Raw genomic sequence first — 27658 nt, 5'->3', positions numbered from 1 at the left:
TAATCAACTGATCCCACCCATTCAGATGTGAAGGGACACAAATGTCTGATAAACAACTAAAGAGACACTCAGACAAGTGCTTTCCCCTGTTAAAGTCAGTTACAAAACAAGCAGATCTAATTGTAATGATGAATTACAATTTTAGAAGTACGATTTATTTTTTACATCTTTATTGGAGTATAATTGCTTTACAATGGTGTGTTGGTTCTGCTTTATAACAGAGTGAATCAGTTATACATATACATATGTTCCCATATCTCTTCCCTCTTGCGTCTCCCTCCCTGCCACCCTCCCTGTCTCACCCCTCCAGGTGGTCACAAAGCACCGAGCTGATCTCCCTGTGCTATGCGGCTGCTTCCCACTAGCTATCTACCTTACGTTTAGTAGTGTATATATGTCCATGCCTCTCTCTCGCTTTGTCACAGCTTACCCTTCCCCCTCCCCATATCCTCAAGTCCATTCTCTAGTAGGTCTGTGTCTTTATTCCTGCCTTACCCCAAGGTTCTTCATGACTTTTTTTTTTCTTAAATTCCGTATATATGTGTTAGCATATGGTATTTGTTTTTCTCTTTCTGACTTCACTCTGTATGACAGATACTAGGTCTATCCACCTCATTACAAATAGCTCAATTTCATTTCTTTTTATGGCTGAGTAATATTCCATTGCATATCTGTGCCATATCTTCTTTATGCACTCATCCGATGGTGGACACTTAGGTTGCTTCCATCTCCTGGATGTTGTAAATAGAGCTGCAATGAACATTTTGGTACATGACTCTTTTTGAATAATGGTTTTCTCAGGGTATATGCCCAGTAGTGGGATTGCTGGGTCATATGGTAGTTCTAGTTGTAGTTTTTTAAGGAACCTCCATACTGTTCTCCATAGTGGCTGTACCAATTCACATTCCCACCAGCAGTGCAAGAGTGTTCCCTTTTCTCCACACCCTCTCCAGCATTTATTCTTTCTAGACTTTTTGATGATGGCCATTCTGACTGGTGTGAGATGATATCTCATTGTAGTTTTGATTTGCATTTCTCTAATGATTAATGATGTTGAACATTCTTTCATGTGTTTGTTGGCAGTCTGTATATCTTCTTTGGAGAAATGTCTATTTAGGTCTTCTGCCCATTTTTGGATTGGGTTGTTTGTTTTTTTGTTATTGAGCTGCATGAGCTGCTTGTAAATTTTGGAAATTAATCCTTTGTCAGTTGCTTCATTTGCAAATATTTTCTCCTATTCTGAGGGTTGTCTTTTGGTCTTGTTTATGGTTTCCTTTGCTGTGCAAAAGCTTTGAAGTTTCATTAGGTCCCATTTGTTTATTTTTGTTTTTATTTCCATTTCTCTAGGAGGTGGGTCAAAAAGGATCTTGCTGTGATTTATGTCATAGAGTGTTCTTCCTGTGTTTTCCTCTAAGAGTTTGATAGTTTCTGGCCTTACATTTAGGTCTTTAGTCCATTTTGAGCTTATTTTTGTGTATGGTGTTAGGGAGTGATCTAATTTCATACTTTTACATGTACCTGTCCAGTTTTCCCAGCACCAGTTATTGAAGAGGCTGTCCTTTCTCCACTGTACATTCCTGCCTCCTTTTTAAAAAGTTTTTGAAGTTTCTTGAAATCTGGCATGTGACTCACCACTTACATGATGTTGTGGTTGAAGTTTCTGTAAACAGCAGCCTGAAAACATGCTTGTTCAGTGAATCATCAGTGGGTAGTAGGAATGGCTCATAAATCTATCTCATTCACAATGCAGAAAGATAAATCGCACTGAAGTTTTTAAAGTTGTAAACTATTACATCACGTACTTCTTATTCTAAAAGCTTTTTGTTGACATCAGTGTTAGGAAATATGCCATGTCAGCCAATCCCTTTTATCAGTTAGAGTTTGGCCCGTTGCTTTTCTATGGAATCTACTTTTTAATAGAAATGCCTTACCTCTGGTTGCAATAGCAGTTACTGTTTTTTTTGTTAAACAAACAATTGATTTGTTCTTAAAATCTTGACAAAATAATACACTGCCTTGATGAGCTGGCAGCTTACTTTTTAATTATTTACCATTTAAACTGCAACTTTCACCTAAATTTGGATTAGTTTTGTAATAAAAGGTAAGTAAAAGAAAGACAAAAGGGGTAGTTGAAGGGCAGTAATGGCAAGGTCTAAAATGAGTAACAAAGCTTTTTAGAGATCAACTTGACAGACTTCAAAGATATTGTATTCTTAAGTACTTATTATGTAGATGACTGTAATTTGTGTGGAATTAAGTTTAAAGAAATTGAAAGTTACTGACATTGTTTATAGAATTTTCCAGCATTGGAGAAAGTGTTCAAGAAATTACAGATTTCTCCTTTCAATGCTTGCTTAGACTTGTTTATTGGAAAAAAAAAAAAAATTCCAGAAAGACAAAGAAAGCTCTGAGGTCACTTTCTCTTCATATATTCATCCCTTTATTTCATCTGTATACTGCTTAATGACCTGACTGAAATTGAAAGTGTCATCTAGTAATTAAAATAACCTAGTAATCTAGTAATTAAAATAAATGGAAAGAAGTAACCTAGTAATAACCTAGTAATTTAGTAACTAAAATAAACGGAAAGAAGTAACATATTTATGTCCTGTTGATGTAGGTAGTAAAGGAAAAGGAACAAAGTACCTGCTCATTCTCCAAAAGTGAATTCAATGATTTAAGAAACTACTATAAGATCTCCATAGCCTAGGGGGAATAAGATCGAAATTATGTTGAAAATAAATAAGCAAAATGTGATTAAAAGACATATGCCAAAGTATGTATTTTATAATTAATATTGATATTATTAAAGCCATTTTATCTGAAGTTAACATAAAAATTGAAAATATTATCAATAAAATTTGAATGAAAATCTATATAATCACTACTATTTTAATGAAAAATAACAAAGGCAGAAGCTCTTAATGTAGACATATAGTAATATGAAATAACATGGGAAGAAATTATTAAAAGTATACATATTATCATGAATGTCTTCAGAATAATAGAAGTATTAAATATATTAATGTGTGATCTTTTGTAAAACCATCTTTTTTTTTTCTGTGCGAGGGCTTTCTCTAGTTGTGGCAAGCGGGGGCCACTCTTCATCGCGGTGCGCGGGCCTCTCACTATCGCTGCCTCTTTTGTTGCGGAGCACAGGCTCCAGATGCGCAGGCTCAGTAGTTGTGGCTTACAGGCCTAGTTGCTCCGCGGCATTTGGGATCCTACCAGACCAGGGCTCGAACCCGTGTCCCCTGCATTAGCAGGCAGATTCTCAACCACTGCGCCACCAAGGAAGCCCTAAAACCATCTTTTTAACCAACAGGTTTATTGAGATAGTTCACATATCATAAAATTCACCCTTTAAAAATGAGTAGTTCAGTGATTTTTAGTATATTCCCAGAGTTGTACAGGCATTGCCACTGTCTAATTATAGAACATTTCATCATGCCAAAAAGAAATTGCTTATACATTAGCAGTCATTCTTCATTCATTACCCCTTCCCTCCCCAGCACCTGGCAACCCCTAATATACTTTTTATCGTTATGAATTTGATAATCTGTACATTTCATGTAAATAGAATTATAAGATATGTGGCCTTGTATCTGGCTTCTGTCACTTAACATAAGGTTTTTAATGTTCATGTTGTAACATGTATCAGTACTTCATTTTTCTTATTACCAAACAATATCTCATTATATGGATGAACATTTTATTTATGCATTCATCTAATGATCAGCATTTGAATTATTTCCACCTTTTGGCTATAAGGAGTAAAGGTACTATGGTCATTTATGTACATGTTCTCATGGAGACATGTTTTCATTTCTCTTAGGATAGAATTATTTGATCATAAGATAATTCTGTTTAACATTTGGGGGAACTACCTAACAGTATTTCAGAGTAGCTAGTTACATAGCAAGTTTTGAAAAAATGAGATCAAATTTGGTCTTTTTTTCCTCAAGATTTATTTTGGCTACTCTGGATACCTTGCATTTCTGTAGTAATTTTAGGAATATGATTTCAATTTCTACAAAAATATTATACAGCTGAGTTTTTTATAGGGATTGTGTTGAATCTGTAGGTCATTTTGTGGAACGTTGATATCCTAACAATGTTAAATCTTCTGTTCCATGAAAACAGATGTCTTCCCATAGGAACAATAGAGTTCAAGTACTCTGATTTAAACCTAAATACTCTCAGCCTTATATTGAGGCTTCCTTACTTCTTTCATATAATTCAGAGTCACTAGGGGCATAATTTGGAAGTATTCAGAACTCCCTTAGGAATAATATAGTTTGTTCAACCCAGACTGCCCACAATTCCTTGTGTACCTTCTTCTCTCACCATTTCTCCAGAATTCCATTGTTCATTTTAACCTGCCAACAGCACCAGATCTTGTTTGCTTATTCTCTCCAGTTGTTTTAAAACCACCAACAGTGTGAGCCCTTATGTCATAGCTGTTTTAGGCATCCATAGCTCTTTTCAAATCAAGTGGCCTCCAACTTCCATGGTAGCTATGCCTGGATTCATTCTAAGTGCCACACTCTCCTCTTGGAATCTCCAGAGTTTAACTCTTCATAACTCTTGGCTGCTAACCAATGGTGGATTTACTCCCAGCAGCACTGTTTTTCACTTTTCATATAAATTCCGTTGTGTGTTTCACCCAGAAGTCTACAGGACACGTTAATACTTCGGAACAAATAGGACGCTATGATTCATTTTATTTTAGGTGACTTTGCTTCTGTGACAGTAGTTGAAACTATTCCTGTCTGGGTAACGGGGAGATGGAGCTTGTCTAATTCCACATAACAGGCATATATGTATGCATGGCAGCTGTAGGTCAGCTTGCATACAAATACTTCAATATGCCTACGTTAAATAGTAGTGTTTTTAATTATGTTTAGAGTAATCAGAAGATACCAAAAAGGAAAAAATTCAGAACTTTAATGTTCATCTATATTTACTCTAAGAACATACCAGAATTTATTTAATAACTCACCCTTCGAAATTCATACTGCTTTTAACATTGCTACAGTAAAATAAATGGTTAAAATATAAGAATATATATATATATTAATATATAAAATTTAGAAAATGTATTAAATGTCCTTTGAATGGACTTTTACCAGTGGAGTTACTGGGTCCCAAATAGTCAAAGAGCTTTAAATAATGATGCACCTCAAGGCACCTTTCATCACATTCTTGCTAACATTTGATGAATGACAACCATGTGCAATTTTATTATATCATTTTACTGTTACCATTATATATTATTTATTTTTTATTTATTATTACTTTTTCTTCTGTGATCCATCTTTTCTTCTCTTTGCACTTCCTACTAATCTCTTTATTCTCTCCCACTACATTCTAGTAGAGTTTCTCATGTCTATATACTATAGATTTTTATTGCCTACAGTATATGAATAAAGTTATATTCTTCGTCACTTCCAGCATAGATATTAATTTTGGCATTATGGCTAGAGTTCCAGAGTAGCTCTTCAAAATTACATCCCTCTGCTTCTTCTCAACCTCATTCAGTAGTGTTTTCTGTCCGAGTTCCTTAGAGACACTGGCTTTTGTGTCCTACTGAAGAGGGCAACTTATTTCTTGTCATTACACAATACAATATTCAGAGTGATCCTTTTGCTGTAATTATGCAAGAAGATTATACATTTGCTTTTTTCTGAATTTTTTTTTTAATGATTGACTAAGTGTCTACATTCATTATGCTGATAATGATGTACAAGCCCAGTTGTTTAAATGTCATTTATGCTGTGATTTACTACATGTGTATTTCTAATCCTGGTTTTTCTATTGATTTGGGTGTTAGGTTAGATTCTGTAAAAGAGAGTCTGAGAAGTGGATCTACATTCAAGGAATTTACAACGGGAATGTTGCCATGGGTAATCGAAAATAGCCTGGGAAGACAATAGAAAAAGGAAGAAGCCCAGCAAAGACTTGCTTTCAGATAAGTCTAGCCCTAGGATGATGGCGTAAATTGAACCTGAGGGTTTGTCTCACATGGAGGAAAGACATTTGAGCATACCTCCGAGATGTTACAGGTTTGAGTCCGGGCCACCACAATAAAGTGAATATCACGATAAAGTGAGTCACACAAATTTTTTGGTTTCCCAGTGAATATAAAAGTTATGTCTACACTATAATGTAGTCTATTAAGTGTGCAATAGCATTATGTCTATTAAAGCTATGTACATACCTTAATTTTAAAAAGCTTTATTGCTAAAATATGGTATCATCTGAGACTTCAGCAAGTCATAATCTTTTTTTGCAATAGTAACATCAAAGATCACTGATCACAGGTCATCATAACAAATGTAATAATGATGGAAACATTTGAAATATTGTGAGAATTACCAAAGTTGACCCAGAGACACAAAATGAGCAAACGCTATTGGAAAAATTGTGCCAATAGACTTGTTTCACACAGGGTTGCCACAAATCTTCAATTTGTAAAAAATGCAATACTTGCAAATCTCAGTAAAATGAAGCACAAGAAGAGGAAGTATGTCTGTATTGGTTTTTGCTCTTCATTCACTATTGCCTTGAAATAAATTGGTTAATGTGAGGTGATGCCAATAGCCCAAGTGCAACATATGAGCAGGTGTGGGCAGCAGTTCAGCCAGTGCATGTGTCTGCTGGATGAATGGTGGCTCCAAAGCAGTGAATGAGATCCTAGGGCACACCAACAGTATGCGCTCCAATGTCAGACTCCCTACTTGGTATCTCCACTGTAATCTCCAGGAGTCACCTAACTAAAGCAGTTTTAATGTAGAATCTTCTTCCTCCTGATCCAGTCCTCTAGTGTCTTGATTGTCCAGGTTTTCCCAGCTCATAAGTGGCACAGTCTTTCACTCGGTTACTCAGACCAAAATCCTAGATGACCTCTTTTATTAATTTATTTTGCTCATATCCCATATTCCAGGTTATTGAAAGACCTGTCACTCTGTATTCAAAACTTTTCCTGATAGTCATAGTAGTATTTTATGACCTGAGGGGGAGTGGTGCTAAAAATATATAATTTTTCGTCAATCCGTGCAACTATATTGTCACCTGATTGTTATAATTATGCATTCTAATTATAGAGGCAATTAGACATGGGGAAAAAAAGAAAAACGTTTCAAAGCAGAATGATAAATTGAGAAGAAATGTTTGCTAGGTAGGCTAGCTTGTTGACTATATCTAGTCATTGTCATGTTCCTGCTTAAAAAATAGAATTCTCATTTGTATATCAAAGAAAACACCAAGAGGAAAGTCTGGGCACTTAATGCATCAATTTAACTCTTATGAACTATGATAAATTAGCTTTGTCTATATTTTAGTGTCTCTGTTGCTTCTTTTTCCTAGTTGCATCATCTTTCAGAGGAATCTGACAAAGAGGAAAGGAAAGGTTTCCAGTCAAAGTCTGTAGCTTTTGTTGATTTAGATCCTATGATTACATCATAATCAATGCATTAAATTTTCAGTCTTTAAAGTGCTTGAAAGGATTTTCACTGTTCTGCCTGTATTTGAGTGAAATTATGTAGCTCCCCTGACTTGTTCTAGTTCTTTATCTGACTTTCATTGCTGGAACACCAAAGTAATCCAAACATCTTATCCAGTAAACCAAACACTACATAATAAAATAATGGGGTGTGTGCTTACACGTGTATGGAAATGTGAAAGAATCATAATCATGGCACAAATTTAGCCAATCATAAATTCAGATATACCATTTAGGAACTTATTAAATATGGTAACATATTAGCTCTTACACATGTATTTTCATTTAAAGAGGACAAAAAAAGACATTAGCTAATCTTATCCTTGGCTGTGAGTCTTAACTTTCTTGGAAGTAGGACATTTGTAACAGTTTTTACTTCCTAGGACTTTTTCTCAGTTGGATGTTTCAAAGTAGCCTATTTATTTTTAATGATTTGATACTCTGTCTTCACTGCCTTTTAGAAGGTTAAGTTACTTTTACTTTTATATCACTAAAAATACTGTTCAACCTAAAGTATTAAACTCTCAAAAATTTCACATATAGGCAGAATTAATGTCTAGCTGACTGTGTTCTTCATTTAGTCTATCCAAAATGCAGAGTGCTGCTTTATAGCTTTTAACTGTTGTAACTGTTTATGTCATGGGGTCTTTGCACATATCTGCTACTTGGTAGATCTCAGCAGGATGATCAAATAAATATTCTTTGTTAGAAATCAAGATTTTTAAAGCCTTTAACACAAAGACCCAACGATGAACACTTTTTCCAGTGTCAGTGGTTGGTGAAAATCTGTTTTACAGAGAAAATATAAAAAGGCCAATATCGTGCAAGTAGAAAATCTACTTCTAAGCTACATTTTGTTAAATAAACATAGAAAAGAATTGGTTATTCATGCTATGATTTCTACTTGAGACACCAACAATAGTACAAAAGTAATATCTTGACTTGCCTCATTTTATACAAAGGGACCGCATTTTGAGAATTTAACTGAAAAATCAAATTGTCATTAAAATTGATGTTTCTCTATTTTCAGAAACATAAAGTATTAGAAATTATTGAAAGAAACATATGTCCAAAAATCAAAAATAATGATAAATAATAGATTTTGTTTTTGATAGTTTTCGAAACCTAATATTGTAGGTATGGCTAAAGTTAGCTTTATTCAAGATTATAAGTCCATTTCCTTGGCTAAGTTCTAAAGGCTGTGTGTCTGACCTTATTCCTCTAATTTAATTTGATATACATGTCAAACATCCATATAGAGCATTATATTTGTATTTCATGTGAATTATGAAAAATTATATACATAATCTACATGTTCATTTTATTGTCCACTCATAACTGCATTTTATGGTCTAATTTTATTTTCATATAAATTTCAACTGCAAAGTTTTCAGCTTTGTGAATAGATATCATTTTAATGTCTTAATTATACTATTGTGGACATATGCTTTGTTTCCAGTGTTTCTCCCATAACAGGCTGCCACAATAAGCATTCAGGTCTAAGTGCCCTGTTGTATTTGTGCCACAAATGCAATAGGGTATTTAAGAATGAAACTGCTGGGCCTTAGCTTTGCACACTTTCAGTTTAATTAGATGCCAACAAATTGCTCTCAAAATAGTAATATCAAATCACCCTCTCAGAATCATTTAAGAAAAATAATTTTATCTTTATTCTTGCCAACATCTGTCTAACATACTTCTTTATTATTCCCAACCTGTGATTTGAAATAATAGCTTTTAATTGCTTTAGTTAATATTTCTCTGGGAGCTTGTAAGATTGAGCTCCTTTTCATATCTTTAATTTCTGTAAAGACTTTCAATTCTGTGAGTTCTTAATTTCTATTCATGAACTTTGTTCTAAACCCTATAGGTTTTTAATCTTCTTTATATATTTTGGATACTAAATATCTTCTATTATGTTGAATTCTTCTCTCTATCAGTTGTTTGGATCTGTTGCTTCGATAAGTACATTATCAGAATCCAATATTCTAAAATCAATCATGGGAAGTGCTACTTAATTTTAAATAAATTAACTATAAAGACAAAACGTATGGTATGTTGCATTGGTAAGGAAAAATATGTGACTTGGTTGATCATTTCTGTATTTATTGCTTCTTAGGGCAGTTTATTCAAATGCATTTTTAGAAAAGATAATGGTTTACATTTATCAGCTTTATGTATACCAAGGATATGTATTGTTCAGATAAAATAAACTATTGTATATTTTACCTGCTCAAAGATTTTGGGTTTTGTCTCGACTATTTATTAAAAACCCTAATTTTTATCCAGTGTAGGGATAAGAAGAGAGAACACATTGTAAGAAATATAAAACAGTCAGAGAAAAGGGCTTATTATGAGGTAGAGTTTGGGCTCTTCCAAGATTTTGACAGTTTTGAATAAGGTTACTCTAAATATTCACAAGGGATATTTGAATGAATACAATACTCATACCTTTGAGTAAATACCTCAGATTTCTGATTCTTATGGTAAGTGTACACTAGCTTTATAAGGAACAGTGGAACTGTTTTCCAAATTCACTGTACAAAATTTTTTTCCAGCAGAAATGTATGTGAGTTCCACTTCATTCCCTCATCAACACTTAATAGGGACAAAATTGGGATCTTAGTCATTCTAAGAAGTGTTTAGTGGTATCTCACTGTGGGTTTTTTTTTTTTTTTTTTTTTTTTTTTGCGGTACGCGGGCCTCTCACTGTTGTGGCCTCTCCCTTTGCGGGCGGAGCACAGGCTCCGGACGCGCAGGCTCAGCGGCCATGGCTCACGGGCCCAGCCGCTCCGCAGCATGTGGGATCTTCCCGGACCTGGGCATGAACCCGTGTCCCCTGCATCGGTAGGCGGACTCTCAACCACTGCGCCACCAGGGAAGCCCCTCACTGTGATTTTAAATTGATTTTACTGAGGACTAATGATATTGAACTATATTTTTAAATGTTTAAAGATTTGCTCTCTCCAATGAGAAGAAAATTGAAAGTGTGACATGTACACAATAGAAATTAACTAATCACATTTAAAATTTTGACTAAATAAATTTTTATTCACTAAGTACGACTTCATGCTCTTTATACCTGCTCCCATTTATACTTTTCCCTAATGTCATATTTTAAACAACAGGAAGTATATTTGTCATTTTTTAGAAGTAACAAGAATTATGAATATAGTAAAGTTCTTGATATAATTTATTTTAATTTTGGTAAAAAATAATCATACTAAGACTTCCATTTCTAAAGCAGGTATAGTGTACCCAGAGTAAAATTCTGGTGATCATTTATTTATTTACTGTTTACATTTTCTTCATAGGCTTGTTAAAAATGGGAATTGTAAATAATGTAAAACTGTGAGAAGTTGTGGATATACATTCTTAAAAGTAAGAGAAAAATTGTCAAGCTTGAGTACATGGATTTTAAAAGCAGGCTCACTTCTCAACAGACAGTGAGATAAAAGAAAAAAAATTTTGTGAAAATATATTCCAATATACCATCTTAAATACCTAGTATAGAGCTGTAAGTGCTCTATTTCCTATTAAATTGAAAGGAAAATCGCAGTGCTTTCAGTGCTTTTGTCTGTAAGGGTAATGATATCTGGATGTTAAAAATTCCACTCCTATTTCTAACCTAAGAACAAATATAAAATATCAAGAAATAAAAATGGTTTAAAGTTCCAAAGCATGATAAAAACAGATGCTGACTTAGAATTAGCCAATAGTCCTACCCATGTGAATAACCTACCTCTTTCATTTATGTGACATATGATGACCTAACTACATCTTTCATTTCTTTTCCAATTTACTGGTTACCAGGAACATTATAGTAAATAGTAATTTTATTAGTTATTTTATATTCAGCTGTCTGCACCTGTGTTAGTAATTATAAACAAATGATTAATGTGATAGAAGCAGCTCATTTCATCAGAGAATGGCATTTTCCCTTGCTCTGACACTTCATTGTGCCAGTCATCTCCAAACATAAGGTCACAGCTGTTCTGTGACATTTTTACACAATGGAAGATCAGCCTGTTCCATAGAGAAATGAAAAAGAAATTTAATAACCTGACATTTGAAAGTAGAAAAAAACATTTCAATTACAAGTAATTTTATGAGGATCTTATGTGAAAGCATCAGTGTTAAAGAAATAAAAAGTAATATTTTCTTAGGTCAATTTTAATATGGAACTAACAAGGCCATCATTCCAAGTCATTTATCCAGTGAGCAGGACTGACAAGCTCATGAAACCTTTCTAGCAACCTACATGCATGCAATGTAAAAACCTCTCCAGTTTTTACTGTACAACATATGGAAAATCACTGTTCACTTATATTTTAATTGTACTTTTATAACTTTATGTACATATCTATTTTGATGTAGAGCTACCATAAGTAGGTACATTCCTATCTTAAAATGACACATTCTAATTGGAAATGCTTCTGTCCTCTCTTTTCAGTCCATGAATTTGTCTGTGTATTCTACCACCACTGTCATGCTGCTTTAATTATTTGAATTTTTATTCTCACTAAATTTCTATCTTATCTATAGTATACTTGCTAGATTTATGTTTATTATTATTGTCATTTTAAGAATTGCTTGCTAAACTGTAAGTCTGCATATTTAGACGTTTTACATAGAGTATTGACATTGTTTCATCCTTTGAGAAAATATCTCTACCTTAGAAACTATAGTTCTCATTATAGTAATGAAGTATTTGGGCTATTACTTTTGATAGAACTTGAACATCACCATTCATCTGTCAGGTATGACTTTCAATAAAGGAAATGTTAATGACCATTATTAATAATTAGAATTCTGATTTTTAAAATTTTGCTGTTTAAACATATTTCACTACCTGTCCTGTAAAACAATTGAAAGCAGGGAGTCTTTATACCATTTAGCTTTTTGTCTTGTTTTTTGGCCATGCCCAAAATTCCAAAATGTATATATTTACTAATATATTCTGTTCAATGATTTCATCCAGCTCATTGTCTTTAAAAGGTTTATATATACTGATGATTTGAATTTGTAGCCCTATGCTTCACCACAATAGCCTATTATATATTTTCTATATATTTATATCTGTATTTGGATCTGTAATATATATCTCAAGTTTAAAACTAAGCCTATAAAAATTGAAATATATTTTTGAGCCACACAAAATCCATGCCCTGGGGCTTCCCTGGTGGCGCAGTGGTTGGGAGTCCGCCTGCCGATGCAGGGGACAGGGGTTTGTGCCCCAGTCCGGGAGGATCCCGCATGCTGTGGAGCGGCTGGGCCCGTGGGCCATGGCTGCTGAGCCTGCGCTCCGCAACGGGAGAGACCACAACAGTGAGAGGCCCGCGTACCGCAAAAAAAAAAAAAAAAAAAAAAAACCATTAAAAAAAAAATCATGCCCTGCCATCCATAATCCCACAACCAATCAGCAGCAATTTGTTCATCTCTACATGCAACATTCTGTTTAAATCCATCTTTCCTACCCCTCCCTAGTTTAAGCTATTTGCTCAGACTACTGTAATGTTCTCAATTGATTGATCTGCCTTTATTTTGTTCTTTCTTATAGTTCCTCTTCTAGATAGCAGCCTGGGGGCCATTTCTAGAGTATCAATCAAATAACATATAAAACAGTCCAATAGCCTCCCATTTCAATTGGATGAAAATTCTTATTTCTTACCATGACTTACTGGGTGCTACCTAATCTGGCCCAAATCTGCCACTCTAAATTCATCTCCCACAGCTCTCTATATCAGAGAGATCAGAGAGATTCAGAATTCCCTAGTCTTGTTTCTTTCCCTTGGACATATCAGGCTCATTTCAGTTTCAGAGCTTTTGCAGAAGCTTCAGCATCCAGTTAGAATTATAGTGCTCCATATCTTCAAATAGCTACTTCCTTTTTGTTGTATAGTTTTAAATTCAAATGTCATTTCATCAGAGAACCTGTCCCTGTCATTCCAGTCAAATGTCAGTTAATTTCTGTGATAATAGCAAGTTTATTTCCTTTATATTACTATCATCTAAAAATATTTTAATTACTTTTTTTTACCTGTCTTTTCAATAAGATAGTATTTTCCTTGAGGTCAAGGATTCAAATTATTCAATATACAGTATCCTTAGAAACCAATATAATTCCTGGATTATAGCAGTCACTCAATAAACGTTTGTTGACTTACTGATATGTACTGAATGTTTGTATCCCCACAAAATTCGTATGTTGAAACCCTAATGTCTATTGTCATTGTATTTGAATATAAGGCCTTTCAGAGGTAATTAGATCATGAAGGTGGAGATTCTGTGATGGGATTAGTGCCCATGTTAAAAAGATGAGACTGGAGAGAGGTTGCTCTCTATCAACCATATGAAGAAACCAAGAATAGGGCCCTTATCATACAGTTTCTAGCCTTCTGAGCTGTGAGAAGTAACTGTTTGTTGTTTAAGCAACCCAATCTATTGTATTTGTTGTGGCAGTCAGAGAAGACTAAGACACTTGCCAGGTTCTTTTGTAAGCAGAGGCAAGAATATTTTTCAGAACACATTTCAGGAGACATATAATTATTGTGGCATTCAACCTTTATCAAGTATTATACACATTTTTCTGATATGTTTGTCTTCTTACTTGCTTACTTATTTTTATTCTCATGGAATTTTTTTTCTAATTAATAGGTGTGTTTATTTTCTCTGGACTAGCAGAATTAGAGGATGAAATAACCACTGTCTCTTTGTCCATCTATTCATTCATTCAGCATTGTTTATGAAGTGCCCACCACAAGCTAGGTACCCAGGGTGCTACCTTCAGAATCTACTGCTCTAATTCGGAGAGAATCTCAAATAAATAAATAAATAAACAAACATATTAATATGGCAAACAAGGTAAAGTGCTGTGGGGACAATTAAGCAAGATAAATAATGTGTGTTCTAAGGAAATGTTTACATAGTGCATTTAGGGAAGTATTTGTTGATAAGATGAAATTTGAGTATTGACATCAATGAACTGAGGCCATGACTCATAAAATATCTACAGAGGAAGCATTCATGACATAGAGAAAAACAAGAGAAAAGATAGTTGTTCTGCTTCAGGAAGAGAGTCCCCTGTTGCTGCGGTTGTGTGAGTAAAGGCAAGGACTAGTAGAGGTGAAAATGATGTAACTCAGGCTGGGTTGTATGATCCAAAGAAAAGACTTCATTGTTGTTAGTAAGATGGGCAGCCACTTAGAGGGCTTCATGCAGAGAACTGATATGTACTTTGAAAGGGCCCCTTTCACTGCTTTTTGTACAGGACAGAAGCAGGAGCATCAGTTGGAAGATTTTGTAATTATCTAGGTGGGGGGTATTGTGTAGGCTTGGGAAAGGATGGATGGTAATAGTGAAAGTATTTAGTTGTGAGTTTTTTGTTTTGTTGTGATTTATTTTGTTTTGTCAGAGGTAGTTGGGAAACATTGGATTTCTAGTGTCCGTTTGAATGTTTATTAGCTATCCAACAGGAAACATTAAGTACATAGCTTTATATACAAGCCTGGAATTTAGAGGTTTGGGCAGTGGGTATATGAATACAAATTGATGAAACTATTTGAGACACTAAAGGCTTATATAGACAGAGCTAATAGAAAATATTCCAGTTGTGAGCGCTGGGGCATGTTATAATTTAGAAGTGGTCAACTGTTGAGGAACCATGGAAAGAAACTTATATGTCCCAGTAAGTATAAAAAAAGGACCAGGAAATGACAGTGTTTAGGAAGCCAGGTTAAGAGGCGTTTCATGACTTAAGGGTGTGGAAGTAAGACTTTACTAACAAGATTCCAGGGTCCCTGGAAGCCAGTATTCATGAACGGTACATTACATAAAGTAGTATCATGAGTAATGATGTAGCCAGCAATACATAAAAGGTGTTATAAAGCAGCAGAGACAAGAAAATCTGTATTGGTCAATGCATGCTGGTCCTAAAGGGCCATAGCATTGGGTAATAACAGAGGTGCTACCATTCTTTTATGTTGGGATATAGTAAATCAGCCAGGGATAGCATTTTTGACAAATAAAAAGGTGAAGCAGTTTCCTAGACCTAACCAGGAGGAGATGGTACTTTGACACTATGAAGAATCTCCACATGCATTTTTTGGATAATAAGTAAATACTGTTCTCTACCTGTAATTCTAAATCATCATTAAATCACTATATGAACCCATATTTTTTCTAATACATTTTAAAATCAATTGGGTATATAGGAAGGGTTACCATAAAAATATTTCCCTTGGGTCCTATACAACTTAAGGATGGCTCTGGTATCAATACTGTGTTCTGATTTGGAAATTGTACTGTTGCTATGTAAGAAAATTCTCTTTTTTAAAGAATGTATACAGGAAATATTTAGAGATAAAGGACTCAATGTCTGAAATTTACTTTTAAATGATTCAGAAAAATATTACGCACCAACACGTGTATTCATTTTGTAATTTTTAAAATATTTCAGCTCTATTTTATTTGAATTTTTAGAGATATAAGGTAAACTGAAAATCTACTTTTTGAAATTGTTAAAGTAATTTTGAATCTTAGATATGTGTACTGTTCTACCTTATGTTACTCTATTTTACTTTAAGTATACTCAATTGTAACTTAATATTATTTCCCAAATATAGTGCTATTAATCAGGAAGATGTAGCAAATCCTGACTCTGTGAAACCATAAATAGGTCCTATACCAATCAGGAGCATAATATAAAATCTAAATGTTCATGAATCAAATAATTTAAAGATGAGTTACCATCTTTTTTGATATATTTTATCATTATATGTTCTACTTTTTCAACTGCATCTTTTAGAGAAATTTATTTACCTCATATAAAAAGAAACCAATCTCTAGATATACTTGCTAAAAAAGTTGTTGGTGTAAAAGAATATAATGATTGTATATAAATTAAGTGGTGGTCTCAAGTTATTTCAACTTAATCTGATTTGTAAAAATATTAATATAATGTGTATCTGTTAATTTTACTTATAGCTGTAGACGAATGATTATTCAATCACTAAGAGGCAATTTGGTACCTGGAATGGGATGGCACTAGAAATAATTTGTAGGACAGAGGTTTTATAATGAGATGAATCCAAGGCAAATGCAGGCTAAAAGACTGAGAGGAAGTGACCCCACTTCTGATCCTACTTTTCTGAAAATATCATATGATCATGGACATGAACAAAATAAGTATTGTAATACTCAGAACTAAATAATTCAAATCCAAAAGAATTTTGACTTCTAAATTTCTAAATAACAGAATCATGTTTCTGATGATCTTGGCAAATGCTAGTTAATCATACTGGTAATAGTGATGTCCACAGTGGATGTTATTCATCAAAATGTCAAGACTTACACAACATTGTAAAATAACTATACCCCCCCCAAAAAAATAGACTTATGGGTAGAAATAGAGAGCATTATGCTTAGTGAAATAAGTCAGACAGTGAAAGCCAAATACTCTATGTTATCACTTGTATGTGGAATATAAAAAATAAAACAATTGAATGTATATAACAAGATAAAAACAGACTCATAGATACAGAGAACAAACTAATGATTACCAGTGGGAAGAGGGAAGGGGGAGGGGCAAAATAGGGGTATGGGATTAAGAGATATTAACTACTATGAATAAAATAGGTAAGCAAAAAGATATATTTTACAGCACAGATAAATATAGTCATTTTTTGTGATAACTTTTAATGGAGTTAATCTATAAAAATATTGAATTACTATGTTGTACCCCTGAAACTAATATAATATTGTAAGTCAACTATACTTAAATAAAAAATATATATATATAGTAAAATTTTAAAAAAGACAATAGGCTGATTAGTAACAAAGTGGTTCATTACATTTTCTCAAGTATTTCCTTATGACTCCTTAAATTTACATGTCAGGAGCTACAAAACAAAGTAAAAAAATAGGAAATTAAAATGCACATACAATTTGCATTTGGAGTTTCTCCTTTTGCTTTTTCCTTTTTCTTCTTATTGGACATAAGAAAATGTTCCCTAAGGTTAAAAGGGACAGTTTAACCACACTGGTGCTTTTTCCTTGTAGGTAAGAGAAAAATCAGAGTTTTGATAAAGCCCAGTAATTTAAATTCTCTTTGGTCTTTGAAACTTTTCTAGATGGTCAGTTTTCAGGCAAGCCAAACTATGAATCTGTCAAATCTGTATTTCAGAAAAATAGAGAAAAGGTGAATACCATTTATTTGTGACTCCACCATATTGTTCTTAAATATATTGAGATATTTGAATTTGGATTTTTTTATCCATTTCCCACCTTAAAATATATATTTCTGAATTTATGAAAACTTAGTAGTACTTTTATTTATCTTTGTTTCAGCTCTTCAGTCATTCTGGTGTTACCAGAGACAGGGGATTTCAGACCATGATCTTTGAACTCCAGAATTCTACCCATTCTTCCTCTGATGGTCCCACTGCCCAGGTTCAGGGTTCAATTCCTATTCATTAGATAAAAACTTAATAGATGCATTATATTTCTTCAGTTTTAATGATGAAATGTATATTATATCTTAAAAATGATAACTCTCCCCTCACTTTCCATCTATATGTGTCCCTAGGTCTGAAATGATCTCTTGTAGATGGCATATATACTGGTCTTGTTTTTGTATCCATTCAGCCAGTCTGTGTCTCTTGGTTGGAGCATTTAATCCATCCATTTAATCCATACATCTACATGTATGTTCCTATTACCATTTTCTAAATTGTTTTGGGTTTGTTATTGTAGGTCTTTTCCTTCTCTTGTGTTTCCTGTATAGAGAAGTTCCTTTAGCATTTGTTGTAGAGCTGGTTTGGTGGTGCTGAGTTCTCTTAGCTTTTGCTCGTCTGTAAAGGTTTTAATTTCTCTGTTGACTCTGAATGAGATCCTCGCTGGTTAGAGTAGTTTTGGTTGTAGGTTTTTCCCTTTCATCACTTTAAATATGTCCTGCCACTCCCTTCTGGCTTGCAGTTTCTGCTGAAAGATCAGCTGTTAACCTTATGCGGATTCCCTTGTATGTTATTTGTTGCTTTTCCCTTGCTGCTTTTTTTTTTTTTTTTGTGATACACGGGCCTCTCACTGTTGTGGCCTCTCCCGTTGCAGAGCACAGGCTCCGGATGCGCAGGCTCAGCGGCCATGGCTCACGGGCCCAGCCGCTCCACAGCATGTGGGATCCTCCTGGACCGGGGCACGAACCCGTGTCCCCTGCATCGGCAGGCGGACTCTCAACCACTGCGCCACCAGGGAAGCCCTCCCTTGCTGCTTTTAATATTTTTTCTTTGTATTTAAGTTTTGATAGTTTGATTAATATGTGCCTCATCATGTTTCTCCTTGGATTTATCCTCTATGGGACTCTGCACTTCCTGGACTTGATTGACTATTTCCTTTCCATATTAGGGAAGTTTTCAACTATAATCTCTTCATATATTTTCTCAATCGCTTTCTTTTTCTCCTTCTCTTCTGGGACCCCTGTAATTCTAATGTTGGTGCGTTTCATGTTGTCCCAGAGGTCTCTGAGACTGTCCTCAGTTCTTTTCATTCTTTTCTCTTTATTCTGCTCTGGGGTAGTTATTTCCACTATTTTATCTTCCAGGTCACTTATCCGTTCTTCTGCCTCAGTTTTTCCGCTACTGATTCCTTCTAGAGAATTTTTAATTTCATTTCTTGTGTTGCTCATCATTGTTTGTTTGCTCTAGTTCTTCTAGGTCCTTATTAAAGGTTTCTTGTATTTCCTCGATTCTGTTTCCAAGATTCTGGATCATCTTTACTTTCATTACTCTTAATTCTTTTTCAGGTAGACTGCCTATTTCCTCTTCACTTGTTTGGTCTGGTGGGTTTTTACCTTGCTCCTTCATCCGCTGTGTATTTTTCTGTCTTCTCATTTTGCTTAACTTAGTGTGTTTGGGGTCTCCTTTTTGCAGGCTGCAGGTTTGTAGTTCCCGTTGCTTTTGGTGTCTGCCCCCAGTGGCTAAGGTTGGTTCAGTGCATTGTGTAGGTTTCCTGGTGGGGGGGACTGCTGCCTGTGTTCTGGTGGATGAGGCTGGATCTTGTCTTTCTGGTGGGTAGGACCATGTCCAGTGGTGTGTTTGCGGGTGAATGTGCCTTGGTAAATCTAAGAAAATTGAAATCATATCAGGTATCTTTTCCAACCACAATGCTATGAGGCTAGATATCAGTTAGAGGAAAAATCTGTAAAAAGTACCAACACATGGAGGCTAAACAATACACTACTAAATAACCAAGAGATCACTGAAGAAATCAAAGAGGAAAACAGAAAATACCTAGAAACAAATGACAATTTAAACACGATGACCCAACACCTATGGGATGCAGCAAAAGCAGTTCTAAGAGGAAAGTTTATAGCAATTCAGTCCTACCTCAAGAAACAAGAAGCTTCTCAAATAAACAACCTAACCTTACACCTAAAGCAATTATAGCAACTAGATAAAGGAGGCAAAAATATACAGTGGAGAAAAGACAGCCTCTTCAATAAGTGGTGCTGGGAAGACTGCACAGCTACATGTAAAAGAATGAAATTAGAACACTCCCTAACACCATACACAAAAATAAACTCAAAATGAATTAAAGACCTAAATGTAAGGCCAGACACTATAAAACTCTTAGAGGAAAACATAGGCAAAACACTCTATGACAAATCACAGCAGGATCCTTTTTGACCCACCTCGTAGAGAAATGGAAATAAAAACAAAAATAAACAAATGGGACCTAATGAAACTTCAAAGCTTTTGCACAGCAAAGGAAACCATAAACATGACAAAAAGACAACCCTCAGAATGGGAGAAAATATTTGCAAATGAAGCAGCTGACAAAGGATTAACCTCCAGAATTTATAAGCAGCTCAGGCAGCTCAATATAAAAAAAACCCCAACCCAATCCAAAAATGGGCCAAAGACGTAAATAGACATTTCTCCAAAGAAGATATACAGATTGCCAACAAACACATGAAAGGATGCTCAACGTCACTAATCATTAGAGAAATGCAAATCAAGACTACAATGAGGTATCACCTCACACCAGTCAGAATGACTATCATCAAAAAATCTACAAACCATAAATGCTGGAGAGGGTGAGCAGAAAAGGGAACCGTCTTGCATTGTTGGTGGGAATGTAAATTGATACAGCCACTATGGAGAACAGTATGGAGGTTCCTTAAAAAACTAAAAATAGAGGTCCATACGATCCAGCAATCCCACTACTGGGCATATACACTGAGAAAACCATAATTCAAATAGATTCATGTACCACAATGTTCATTGTAACTCTATTTACAATAGCCAGGACATGGAAGCAACCTAAGTGTCCATCAACAGATGAATGGATAAAGAAGATGTGGCACATATATACAATGGAATATTACTCAGCCATGAAAAGAAACGAAATTGAGTTATTTGTAGTGAGGTGGATGCATCTAGAGTCTGTCATACAGAGGGAAGTAAGTCAGAAAGAGAAAAACAAATACCATATGCCAACACATACATATGGAATCCAAAAAACCCCCCACAGTTCTGAAGAACCTAGGGGCAGGACAGGAATAATGACACAGACGTAGAGAATGGACTTGAGGACTTGGAGAGGGAGAAGGGTAAGCTGGGATGAAGTGAGAGAGTGGCATGGACATATATACACTACCAAATGTAAAGTCGATAGCTAGTGGGAAGCAGCCACATAGCACAGGGAGATCATCTCAGTGCTTTGTGACCACCTAGAGGGGTGGGATAGGGAGGAGGCGGGGGAGACACAAGAGGGTGGTGATACAGAGATATATGTATACATATAACTGATTCACTTTGTTATACAGCAGAAAGTAACACAACATTGTAAAGCAATTATACTCCAATAAATATGTTAAGAAAATGATAACTCTCTAGTAGTGTTTTATGGGAATTTTACACATTTTTAAATCAATACAGCTTTTTCTAATTTTTGTTTTACATCTTTTCTATTTATTTAATGTATCTAAGCTGTATATTGAAAAATGAAGTCAGAACACAAATTCAGCTTCACAAATGTTTTTTATCTTCTTATTTCTTCTGTGCCCTTCTCTTAGGCTTTTGTCCTGTTTCTAGCCTTTTCAGAATCTGACTTTTATAAAAAAGTTCCTTTTCTTTGGTTATTAAGTTGCAATGATTTTGCTGTAGCTTAGCTTTTCAGTTGCCACAGGGAGAATTTTTGTAAAAGTTAAATTTTATTCTTTATTTGGTATCCTTATCTATGTACCCTTATGCTATAATTTTGAATAATTCATTTGAAATAAAACTAGGTATTTGCTATAAAAGTGATTAAGCTTTAAATGAACATTTGTGCTCAAAGAGCACTTTTTCCTGCCACAGTTACTTAGAGTTGAGTGATGTAGTAGACTTCCTCTAAACCCCAACTTACACAGAAAAGCACGTACATAAATTTTTTTATTGAAAGGAAAAAGAGAAGAAATTCCAAAAATATCCATTTGAACTTGTCAAGTGGTCAGTTCTGCATATTGGCTTGTATTTCTGTAGAGAGGCCATGGTTACAGAGAGAAATTTGGGACTCATCAGCATGTTATAATGGGTACTTAAAGCTATAAGTTCTGGATGAGGTTGAATAAGGAAAACATAGATAATTAATAAAATGGAGCTTAGGACGATACCTATTGACAACAGATTTTAGAAGAGGAATAGAAGCAGAAAGTTGAAAAAGTAATAAAAGAGTATTATTTCAGAAAGCCAAGAGAAGTTGTTTCAAAGAAGAGGTGTCATGTAAATGAAGAATCAGAGGAAGGGTGACTAGATAACTGAAAAATGATCACTGGATGTGGCAACACAAAGGCTATTTGTGACATTGATAAACAGCAGTTATAATGAATGTTGAGATGAGAGTGTTCTTGAGAAGGGAGACTGGTTGGTAAGCAAGTGGAGACAGCAGATACAAATGAAGTATTCCTGGATAGAGAGTAGAGAAACTAAGTATAGCTCATGGGGAAGTGATACTTAGATGGACATACTTGGGTATGAAGTGGCTCTGTTTTTTTATGAATCTATCAATCAACTTGTAATAACTATATATTTTCCTCTATTTCTTTGAGATGGTCTTAACACTAACGGGTTCTAATCATGTCAGGAGTTTGTTTTGGGGTTTTTTTTTTTTTGTCAGTATCTTTACAAGCTATATGAATATATGATTTCTTTGCTGAGTTATGTTAGCTTTCTGTATTTATTTGTACTATCATATGTTTTCTGTAATATATTATTTCCTGTAGCTCTTTCTACTTAATTTATTTGAATGTTAGTTTTTCTGTCTTTTTTCTGAGGTACTATTTGAAAACCTTACTAGGTCATTTCCTTTCAGATTATTTTTAAAAGTAGCTTTATCAAACCTTCATTTTACAAAATATAGTGATTTTCTATGTATTTTTCAGCTTCTATCAGGGTGTAAATATTTTGTTCTTAGTAAGAGATCCGACAGTATAGAACTGGGAACAATTGAACTTACTGGATTTTGTTTCACTAGCTATGGTTGCTTCCTTGCTGTAGTGTTGCTGTCAAACATTAATTCTTCCAATTATATATACATCTACTTATCTATTTATCTATCTATGGAACAAAACATGCATGTATTTGTTCTGCATGGCTACTTTTAGATTACCTTCATCTCAACCTTTTCTTCCCAGCTTCCTTTTCCCCAACCTTCTCTGTTTGGTTTCATTGGTATTTTTATTCACAAGTATTACCTAGTTTTATCTAGAGCTCTATATTAGAGAAGCAAAGACCAAGCCTTGATATTTTCTCCAGGTTTTGTTGAGCCTTTGTTTATCCAATGGAACAGAAACAGCTTGTTTTTCAGACTCTAGAGTCATCAAAATCATATGGAGACTTTGATAAACACAAGTTTCCAGGACTCATTAGCCCCAGATATTCTGATTCAGTAGATCTGAAGTGGGCCTTGATAACTTGCTTTTCTAACAAGTTACCCAGTGCTGCTGCTGTTGCTTTTCTAGGGATCATAGTTTGAGAAACATTGTTTCAAAGATTGAACGACCTTCCCACATCACCATTATTAAGTAGAAATATTGCCTCTTTTCCATCAAAAGCATAGAAGAACATCTAGTGAAAGATCCTAGTCCCTCTGGTATTTGATGCACCTCATCTCAAAATTGTTTGGATCAAGGTTTCTAGGCATTAGTGATGCAAAACCCAATTTAAAAACTTGTGAAGTCTGGCCATAACAACAGTATTACCATCCATTCCATGAGCTATTCAGGACCTAACTTCAGACTCCTGAATTACTTGGTGTACTTTCTCTTTTTTACATCGTATCTACAGCTTTCAGTATCTCCTCAGGGAAACCTTCTGATCACATACCTGAGTGATACACCTTTTCTTTGCCAGACAAGTATTGATGTCTGCCTTTTCCAGAAACTTGTTTGTTGTTATTTTTTTTTTTTTTTTGGACCAACTGTATTTGTTTTACATACTGAAAATCTTAGCAACTTAAAGCAATTCACATTGGTTGTCTCACAGTTACTATAGTCAGGAATTCAAGGGTGGATTAGATGGGTCATTGCTTAAGGTATCACAAGGCTGAAATCAAGGTTTTTTTCAGGGTTGGTTTATAATCTGGAGGCTCAGTCAGGGAAGAATCTGCTTCCCAGTTCACTTAGGGAAAAGAGATGGCAGATTTCATCTTTTTACAGGTGTAAGAATCCTGGCAGTTTGCTTCTATAAACCCAGCCATGCACAAGTATAGAGTAGGGTGAGTAAGCTAGCAAAATAGTCATGCATAATGCAGTCACACGAGTGGTATACCTTTGCCATATTCTATTGGTTAGGAGTAAGTCACAGATCTTTCTCACAGTGGAGGGAAAGGGATTACATAAAAGCATAAACAACTAAAGGTTGGTATCAAAAGGGCCACTTTCTGCTCTGTCCACCACACAGTTTAATATCTTTTAGTGTTAAGTAGCAGTAACATTTCTTTGCTGATTTGGGGAAGCTTCTTTTAATTTTTCCCACTACATAATGTTAAATCTTAAGATATGATGATGAAGTCACACTTCGTAGAATAGCTGTAGCTGAGGTATAAAAACAACAATAATAACTATTATTCTAATAAATCTTTATTTTTATGTTTATTTAATAAATCTATCTACTTCTGCTTTGGAAAGGATGTACTTGGCTGTTTTTTCCTATGCTACAATTTCTTGAAATTCTTAACATGTTTACATTTGGTTATATCATAAGTACAAAAACAAAATTAATAGTTTATGGTGAAAACTTCAGCACAGGTATCATGTCATTTAGTTTTCTAAAATGGAAGTATAGAATTCCTCCTGCCTTCATAAAAAACTAGTTCAGTTATCAAAATTGTTACAAACAGAATCTTTAATCAATATACTAAAAATATACATTCATTTTGGAATACTATATCTCACAGGCCATTGAATATGAAATGAGATGTTTTGAATGTTTTCTAATCTCTAATGTTCTACATTGTATGCTAATTTCAGTAGTTGATGTAGGGTTTGAACAGTATATCTACATAAATTAGAGTTGTCAAAAGGTGCATACAGCTATTTTGTTTTTAAATTTTAACTGTTCATTGGTTTTCCATATATCTTTCGTATTTTTCAGAAATAATTTATTTTCTATACTACCCAAGTATAACTAGACATAAAATAGCAGTGAAATTAGATTTCTCACCTATGATCATAATTTTGGGAAGGTATTTATATAGTTTCATTCTCTGCAAAGCTCATAAATGCTGATGCACTTATTAGTACTCTTTTATGTATTTATTTCATTTTAGCAAATATTTGAAAATTGAAGAGCTTTCAGTATTGTAACTACCAAATAGGTTAACACACCCGTATGTCTCTATTAGGAAATAGGGAATCAATCATTCTGTATCATGCAGTGATTACTGCTCCCATGTTTGTCTAGCACATGGACTCCCAATTTCTTTGGTTAAGTTGGATTTTGACAATTTCATATTTTTAATATTTCTCAAATAGTATTTCACCATAAAAATTTTCCATTTTGTTTGTTTGATAGGACCAAAATTTAGCCTTCCAATTTACACCTAACTAAATGTGGATCTTGCTTTAATATTGTCTTGCAAATAAATTAAAGTGACTTTTATTTCACTCTTCAAAAGATAAGATGTTCATTAAGGTGGCCAAATAATATATCACATATATTACTGCAGTAGTCTAAAAGACAGTTAAATTTAATATTCTTAACAAGATTGGAAGCCATAGCTCACTACAATTATAAGGCAGAACAATTAATACTTGCCTTCTCTTTTTCTATAAAAATCTGATAATGAGCTTTGCATATAAAAGAAAAATGATGCAGTCCTAATGGTCTAAAAAGTACAAATGAGCCCCAACACTCCATCACATATATTTTAGGTTGTTTTATATAAATCATGATAATTTTCTTACTCCTAAAGTTTAACATATCCATTTCCAGACAAGCTAAAGAAAATAATGTTCAGTAATAAGCATAGCACTAGAAAATTTAAAAAATGGTTACAGACAGTGTGACTACTATTTATGAAATTAGAACAAGTCAAAGTAATTGCTTTTTGAGAGAAATACGTTAGAGAGAAAAACATCTTTATAGAGATATGAATGATTATTAGCCTGTGGTATGTTATATAGCAGAAAGCAGAGATGAAATCAGAGTTTATTTGGGTACTCTCAAAAAAACAGGAGTCAACTTGAAGAGGCCTTCATTGTTCTAAAGACAAGAAAAAGAAAAAAAAAAGAAAAACATCTGGCCTCAATAATAGTTGATTATACATAAAATATTTTTCAGTTCATTTTTAAGTAAAACCAAATATTTTTAGCAACAAAATCAAATGAATGCTACACAAATCCAGTTATATATAAATGGAAGCCAAAAATAAATTGCTGTAATACCATAAAACAGAAATTTAATTCAGCAGAAAAGTAGGAAATAATTTTTCATGACCCATGCCATTTACATGAGTTAATCACAGTAATGTGGATAAATGACCTTGACCTTATAATAGCAAAACAGGGCAAAACATTTAGTGCACAATATATCAATACACATGAATATACAAAGTTGATCAAAATGCATTTGTTTAAAGGTAAAATCCATCTGTAATAAAGCTACACTCCAATATCTAAAGTAAGCCCTAAGCTTCAGTCAGAACATAGTTTATTGTTAGGCCTGCCCATGACATTAAGTGTATCCATGAAAATAAATGCATAGGAAATATTTCTGTCATTTAACAATAATGTCTTAAATCCGAAATATTCCAGAACAAAAAACCAAATGACTGGCTTCCTGTTCAAACTGGCACCCTGCTGGTGTTGTCCCTTGGCTATTCAAACCAGTCCATTTCATATTGCCCCAGAATGGAAAATGCATCAATACATCACTATAACAGAATTGAATGTCAGCATTTTATCAAAATTTACTTTCAAATCAGTGACTTGTTAACATACACTACTGTAATCTAGATGCTAAACTAGTAAGTAACCAATAAAGCATATATTTCTTCTCTTTTTAAATTGTATCATATCATATCATATAGCATTGATACCATTACCAGCAATATGATTGCTTGACTCATTCTATGGATTTTTTTGTTTGTTTTTTCCACATTTTTACCACAAAATTTCTTTAGGTGTGTATAGTCAAGTTTTTGTCTTTTAAAGAGAATTAAATATTTATTTTCTTCTCAGTTTTATATAAATAAATAAATAAATGGAGGGGAGAGAGAGAGACTACTCTATCTTCTAATTGTTTGTACACACAATGGATTTTTCATTTTTAAATATTCATTTCATAACATATTACTTCACTTAATTCTTAAATTTTCCCATTGACTATTTTGGTTTCCCACATAGGTACAATAACTATCTCATAATGATTAAATAGAGTTTTATTTAATCCTTGTCAATTCTTATGCCTCTAATTTCTTTCATTTGTCTAATTGCATTAGCTAGTAACTCTAACTCAACGTTTAATAGCAATGAGGATTTAAGACATTTTGGTGTTCTCCCTGACTTTAGTCAGGTAACATGGTCTTGTGTGTCCTCATACACAGCAATAACTTTGGGATTTATATTACTTTAATAATGTAAGAGACTATTCTTCAATCTATATTTTATTGAAGGGT

This window comes from Aethalodelphis obliquidens, unplaced genomic scaffold (genome assembly GCF_003676395.1).
Source record: "Aethalodelphis obliquidens isolate GAN/ISIS:26980383/991018 unplaced genomic scaffold, ASM367639v1 scaffold15, whole genome shotgun sequence".
NCBI classification, from domain to species: Eukaryota; Metazoa; Chordata; class Mammalia; order Artiodactyla; family Delphinidae; genus Aethalodelphis; species Aethalodelphis obliquidens.
The sequence above is the reverse complement of the archived record's forward strand: the minus strand, read 5'-3'. Positions refer to the sequence as shown.